The sequence below is a fragment of the Anguilla rostrata genome, chromosome 11, assembly GCF_018555375.3.
Source record: "Anguilla rostrata isolate EN2019 chromosome 11, ASM1855537v3, whole genome shotgun sequence".
NCBI lineage: Eukaryota > Metazoa > Chordata > Actinopteri > Anguilliformes > Anguillidae > Anguilla > Anguilla rostrata.
This window is the reverse complement of record NC_057943.1, coordinates 11,906,808-11,914,908: the sequence shown is the minus strand read 5'-3', so window position 1 is coordinate 11,914,908 and position 8,101 is coordinate 11,906,808.

Sequence of the window (8,101 nt, the reverse complement as noted above, 5' to 3'; positions counted from 1 at the left end):
CCACAGAAATCCCCGGCATAACTACTGATGTCACAACACAAAAAGTACATCCGTCGACTGCTTCACCAGCAGCCACACCACAATCTGCAAAGAGACCTGAATTCACTAGCACATTTTCCAGCCCAGAGCAGCATCATTCAGCAGTTTATACTGACTCAAGATCAACCGTCCCACAGCATCTATGACTTCAGTCACTTCAGCAGAAATCACATTTTCACCTGCTGACAAGAGCCAGGAAAGCACATCCACTGAAGGTACACAACAATCTTCAGAGAATCCAACAATATCCAAAATGATCTCCACACCAAAAGAGCATGAATCCGCAACAGCCACACAGTCCACATCGAAAATGACCAAAGAATCGGGGACTCCGGCTCCAATTTCAGAAATGACGCCTTCAGCTTCAACCAAGACGAAGGAGCAAGTTTCCACTGAACTCTCAAAAGAGCCTACTGAAAGGACAGATTTAAGTTCACCACTTTCTACCCAAGAAGTACTTGGCTCAACAGACTCCACCAGCAAAGCGACCACGAAGCCATTCACTTATACCTCTCCATCTGAGAAAAGCTCGTCGGAGCCCGCACAACGTCTACATCCAACCTCACAGACAACAGAAACGTCCAGAGGAATGTCAGTAGTAACAGCTAAATTGCCAACATCAGAAGCACATCATTCAACAGTGCCAACAAACTCTCCCTCAGTTCTCACCACACAATCGGTGACTTCCGGATCTACGCTAAAATCCTCGTTTTCCACTCAAACCACAATTCAAAAACATGCTTCCACAGAACACGCTGATCAATCCACAGAAAGCTCAGAGCTGACTTCTAAAATCTCAACATCAGAGGAACATCTATCAACAGCTTTCCCCAAGATCTCAAGCGTTCCTACGAGAACCTCAGCATTCACCAGCAAATTTCACACTCCAGAAGTGAGTCGAGTGACATCGCCCACAAAATCCGTCTTCGACGCCACATCTGAATCACTCACGTCTGCATCGTCTCCTACAGCAATCTCAACTGCTGAGATCACAACACCTGAACTCACGAGCAAAACAAAACCTCAATACACACAGAAATCCCCGGCATAACTACTGATGTCACAACACAAAAAGTACATCCGTCGACTGCTTCACCAGCAGCCACACCACAATCTGCAAAGAGACCTGAATTCACTAGCACATTTTCCAGCCCAGAGCAGCATCATTCAGCAGTTTATACTGACTCAAGATCAACCGTCCCCACAGCATCTATGACTTCAGTCACTTCAGCAGAAATCACATTTTCACTTGCTGACAAGAGCCAGGAAAGCACATCCACTGAAGGTACACAACAATCTTCAGAGAATCCAACAATATCCAAAATGATCTCCACACCAAAAGAGCATGAATCCGCAACAGCCACACAGTCCACATCGAAAATGACCAAAGAATCGGGGACTCCGGCTCCAATTTCAGAAATGACGCCTTCAGCTTCAACCAAGACGAAGGAGCAAGTTTCCACTGAACTCTCAAAAGAGCCTACTGAAAGGACAGATTTAAGTTCACCACTTTCTACCCAAGAAGTACTTGGCTCAACAGACTCCACCAGCAAAGCGACCACGAAGCCATTCACTTATACCTCTCCATCTGAGAAAAGCTCGTCGGAGCCCGCAAAACGTCTACATCCAACCTCACAGACAACAGAAACGTCCAGAGGAATGTCAGTAGTAACAGCTAAATTGCCAACATCAGAAGCACATCATTCAACAGTGCCAACAAACTCTCCCTCAGTTCTCACCACACAATCGGTGACTTCCGGATCTACGCTAAAATCCTCGTTTTCCACTCAAACCACAATTCAAAAACATGCTTCCACAGAACACGCTGATCAATCCACAGAAAGCTCAGAGCTGACTTCTAAAATCTCAACATCAGAGGAACATCTATCAACAGCTTTCCCCAAGATCTCAAGCGTTCCTACGAGAACCTCAGCATTCACCAGCAAATTTCACACTCCAGAAGTGAGTCGAGTGACATCGCCCACAAAATCGTCTTCGACGCCACATCTGAATCACTCACGTCTGCATCGTCTCCTACAGCAATCTCAACTGCTGAGATCACAACACCTGAACTCACGAGCAAAACAAAACCTCAATACACCACAGAAATCCCCGGCATAACTACTGATGTCACAACACAAAAAGTACATCCGTCGACTGCTTCACCAGCAGCCACACCACAATCTGCAAAGAGACCTGAATTCACTAGCACATTTTCCAGCCCAGAGCAGCATCATTCAGCAGTTTATACTGACTCAAGATCAACCGTCCCCACAGCATCTATGACTTCAGTCACTTCAGCAGAAATCACATTTTCACCTGCTGACAAGAGCCAGGAAAGCACATCCACTGAAGGTACACAACAATCTTCAGAGAATCCAACAATATCCAAAATGATCTCCACACCAAAAGAGCATGAATCCGCAACAGCCACACAGTCCACATCGAAAATGACCAAAGAATCGGGGACTCCGGCTCCAATTTCAGAAATGACGCCTTCAGCTTCAACCAAGACGAAGGAGCAAGTTTCCACTGAACTCTCAAAAGAGCCTACTGAAAGGACAGATTTAAGTTCACCACTTTCTACCCAAGAAGTACTTGGCTCAACAGACTCCACCAGCAAAGCGACCACGAAGCCATTCACTTATACCTCTCCATCTGAGAAAAGCTCGTCGGAGCCGCACAACGTCTACATCCAACCTCACAGACAACAGAAACGTCCAGAGGAATGTCAGTAGTAACAGCTAAATTGCAACATCAGAAGACATCATTCAACAGTGCCAACAAACTCTCCCTCAGTTCTCACCACACAATCGGTGACTTCCGGATCTACGCTAAAATCCTCGTTTTCCACTCAAACCACAATTCAAAAACATGCTTCCACAGAACACGCTGATCAATCCACAGAAAGCTCAGAGCTGACTTCTAAAATCTCAACATCAGAGGAACATCTATCAACAGCTTTCCCCAAGATCTCAAGCGTTCCTACGAGAACCTCAGCATTCACCAGCAAATTTCACACTCCAGAAGTGAGTCGAGTGACATCGCCCACAAAATCCGTCTTCGACGCCACATCTGAATCACTCACGTCTGCATCGTCTCCTACAGCAATCTCAACTGCTGAGATCACAACACCTGAACTCACGAGCAAAACAAAACCTCAATACACCACAGAAATCCCCGGCATAACTACTGATGTCACAACACAAAAAGTACATCCGTCGACTGCTTCACCAGCAGCCACACCACAATCTGCAAAGAGACCTGAATTCACTAGCACATTTTCCAGCCCAGAGCAGCATCATTCAGCAGTTTATACTGACTCAAGATCAACCGTCCCCACAGCATCTATGACTTCAGTCACTTCAGCAGAAATCACATTTTCACCTGCTGACAAGAGCCAGGAAAGCACATCCACTGAAGGTACACAACAATCTTCAGAGAATCCAACAATATCCAAAATGATCTCCACACCAAAAGAGCATGAATCCGCAACAGCCACACAGTCCACATCGAAAATGACCAAAGAATCGGGGACTCCGGCTCCAATTTCAGAAATGACGCCTTCAGCTTCAACCAAGACGAAGGAGCAAGTTTCCACTGAACTCTCAAAAGAGCCTACTGAAAGGACAGATTTAAGTTCACCACTTTCTACCCAAGAAGTACTTGGCTCAACAGACTCCACCAGCAAAGCGACCACGAAGCCATTCACTTATACCTCTCCATCTGAGAAAAGCTCGTCGGAGCCCGCACAACGTCTACATCCAACCTCACAGACAACAGAAACGTCCAGAGGAATGTCAGTAGTAACAGCTAAATTGCCAACATCAGAAGCACATCATTCAACAGTGCCAACAAACTCTCCCTCAGTTCTCACCACACAATCGGTGACTTCCGGATCTACGCTAAAATCCTCGTTTTCCACTCAAACCACAATTCAAAAACATGCTTCCACAGAACACGCTGATCAATCCACAGAAAGCTCAGAGCTGACTTCTAAAATCTCAACATCAGAGGAACATCTATCAACAGCTTTCCCAAGATCTCAAGCGTTCCTACGAGAACCTCAGCATTCACCAGCAAATTTCACACTCCAGAAGTGAGTCGAGTGACATCGCCCACAAAATCCGTCTTCGACGCCACATCTGAATCACTCACGTCTGCATCGTCTCCTACAGCAATCTCAACTGCTGAGATCACAACACTGAATCACGAGCAAAACAAAACCTCAATACACCACAGAAATCCCCGGCATAACTACTGATGTCACAACACAAAAAGTACATCGTCGACTGCTTCACCAGCAGCCACACCACAATCTGCAAAGAGACCTGAATTCACTAGCACATTTTCCAGCCCAGAGCAGCATCATTCAGCAGTTTATACTGACTCAAGATCAACCGTCCCCACAGCATCTATGACTTCAGTCACTTCAGCAGAAATCACATTTTCACCTGCTGACAAGAGCCAGGAAAGCACATCCACTGAAGGTACACAACAATCTTCAGAGAATCCAACAATATCCAAAATGATCTCCACACCAAAAGAGCATGAATCCGCAACAGCCACACAGTCCACATCGAAAATGACCAAAGAATCGGGGACTCCGGCTCCAATTTCAGAAATGACGCCTTCAGCTTCAACCAAGACGAAGGAGCAAGTTCCACTGAACTCTCAAAAGAGCCTACTGAAAGGACAGATTTAAGTTCACCACTTTCTACCCAAGAAGTACTTGGCTCAACAGACTCCACCAGCAAAGCGACCACGAAGCCATTCACTTATACCTCTCCATCTGAGAAAAGCTCGTCGGAGCCCGCACAACGTCTACATCCAACCTCACAGACAACAGAAACGTCCAGAGGAATGTCAGTAGTAACAGCTAAATTGCCAACATCAGAAGCACATCATTCAACAGTGCCAACAAACTCTCCCTCAGTTCTCACCACACAATCGGTGACTTCCGGATCTACGCTAAAATCCTCGTTTTCCACTCAAACCACAATTCAAAAACATGCTTCCACAGAACACGCTGATCAATCCACAGAAAGCTCAGAGCTGACTTCTAAAATCTCAACATCAGAGGAACATCTATCAACAGCTTTCCCCAAGATCTCAAGCGTTCCTACGAGAACCTCAGCATTCACCAGCAAATTTCACACTCCAGAAGTGAGTCGAGTGACATCGCCCACAAAATCCGTCTTCGACGCCACATCTGAATCACTCACGTCTGCATCGTCTCCTACAGCAATCTCAACTGCTGAGATCACAACACCTGAACTCACGAGCAAAACAAAACCTCAATACACCACAGAAATCCCCGGCATAACTACTGATGTCACAACACAAAAAGTACATCCGTCGACTGCTTCACCAGCAGCCACACCACAATCTGCAAAGAGACCTGAATTCACTAGCACATTTTCCAGCCCAGAGCAGCATCATTCAGCAGTTTATACTGACTCAAGATCAACCGTCCCCACAGCATCTATGACTTCAGTCACTTCAGCAGAAATCAAAATTTTCCCCTCTGACAAGAGCCAGGAAAGCACATCCACTAAAGGGTACACAAAAATCTCAGAGAATCCAACAATATCCAAAATGATCTCCACACCAAAAGAGCATGAATCCGCAAACAGCCACACAGTCCACATCAATGGACCAAAGAATGGGGACTCGGCTCCAAATTTCAGAAAGACGCCTTCAGCTTCAACCAAGACGAAGGAGCAAGTTTCCACTGAACTCCTCAAAAGAGCCTACTGAAAGGACAATTTAAGTTCACCACTTTCTACCCAAGAAGTACTTGGCTCAACAGACTCCACCAGCAAAAGCGACCACGAAGCCATTCACTTATACCTCTCCATCTGAGAAAGCTCGCCGGAGCCCCGCACAACGCCTTACATCCAACCTCACAGACAAGAAACGTCCAGAGGAATGTCAGTATAACAGCTAAATTGCCAACATCAGAAGCACATCATTCAACAGTGCCAACAAATTTCCCTCGTTCCACCACACAATGGGGTGACTTCCGGATCACGCTAAAATCCTCGTTCCACTCAAACCACAATTAAAAAACATGCTTCCACAGAACACGCTGATCAATCCACAGAAAGCTCAGAGCTGACTTCAAAATCTCAACATCAGAGGAACATCTATCAACAGCTTTCCAAGATCTCAAGGGGTTCCTACGAGAACCTCAGCATTCACCAGCAAATTTCACACTCCAGAAGTGAGTCGAGTGACATCGCCCACAAAATCCGCTTCGACGCCACATCTGAATCACTCACGCCTGCATCGCTCCTACAGCAATCTCAACTGCTGAGATCACAACACCTGAATTTCACGAGCAAACAAAACCTCAATACACCACAGAAATCCCGGCATAACTACTGATGTCACAACACAAAAGTACATCCGCGACTGCTTCACCAGCAGCCACACCACAATCTGCAAAGAGACCTGAATTCACTAGCACATTTTCCACCCCAGAGCAGCATCATTCAGCAGTTTATACTGACTCAAGATCAACCGTCCCCACAGCATCTATGACTTCAGTCACTTCAGCAGAAATCACATTTCACCTGCTGACAAGAGCCAGGAAAGCACATCCACTGAAGGTACACAACAATCTTCAGAGAATCCAACAATACCCAAAAATGATCCCACACCAAAAGAGCATGAATCCGCACAGCCACACAGTCCACATCGAAAATGACCAAAGAATCGGGACTCCGGCCCAATTTCAGAAATGACGCCTTCAGCTTCAACCAAGACGAAGGAGCAAGTTTCCACTGAACTCTCAAAAGAGCCTACTGAAAGACAGATTTAAGTTCACCACTTTCTCCCCAAGAAGTACTTGGCTCAACAGACTCCACCAGCAAAGCACCACGAAGCCATTCACTTATACCTCTCCATCTGAGAAAAGCCTCGGAGCCCGCAAACGCTACATCCAACCTCACAGACAACAGAAACGTCCAGGGGAATGTCAGTAGTAACAGCTAAATTGCCAACATCAGAAGCACATCATTCAACAGTGCCAACAAACTCTCCCAGTTCTCACCAACAATCGGTGACTTCCGGATCTACGCTAAAATCCTCGTTTCCACTCAAACCACAATTCAAAACATGCTTCCACAGAACACGCTGATCAATCCACAGAAAGCCCCAGAGCTGACTTCTAAAATCTCAACATCAGAGGAACATCTATCAACAGCTTTCCCCAAGATCTCAAGCGTTCCTACGAGAACCTCAGCATTCACCAGCAAATTTCACACTCCAGAAGTGAGTCGAGTGACATCGCCCACAAAATCCGCCTTCACGACATCTGAATCACTCACGCCTGCATCGTCTCCTACAGCAATCTCAACTGCTGAGATCACAACACCTGAACTCACGAGCAAAACAAAACCTCAATACACCACAGAAACCCCCGCATAACTACTGATGTCACAACACAAAAAGTACATCCGCACTGCTTCACCAGCAGCCACACCACAATCTGCAAAGAGACCTGAATTCACTAGCACATTTTCCAGCCCAGAGCAGCATCATTCAGCAGTTTATACTGACTCAAGATCAACCGTCCCCACAGCATCTATGACTTCAGTCACTTCAGCAGAAATCACATTTTCACCTGCTGACAAGAGCCAGGAAAGCACATCCACTGAAGGTACACAACAATCTTCAGAGAATCCAACAATATCCAAAATGATCTCCACACCAAAAGAGCATGAATCCGCAACAGCCACACAGTCCACATCGAAAATTACCAAAGAATCGGGGACTCCGGCTCCAATTTCAGAAATGACGCCTTCAGCTTCAACCAAGACGAAGGAGCAGGTTTCCACTGAACTCTCAAAAGAGCCTACTGAAACGACAGATTTAACTAAAGTGTCCTCCACAACAGACCTCTACTCCACCATGACAACTACTAAATTTTTTGCATCAGAGGTATATCATTCCACAGTAACCTTGCTGTCTCCCGCAATTCTCACGACACAATCAGTGACTTCAGCTTCTATGCTGGAAAACTTGGTTTCCACTGGAACCACAGACAAAAAACAAG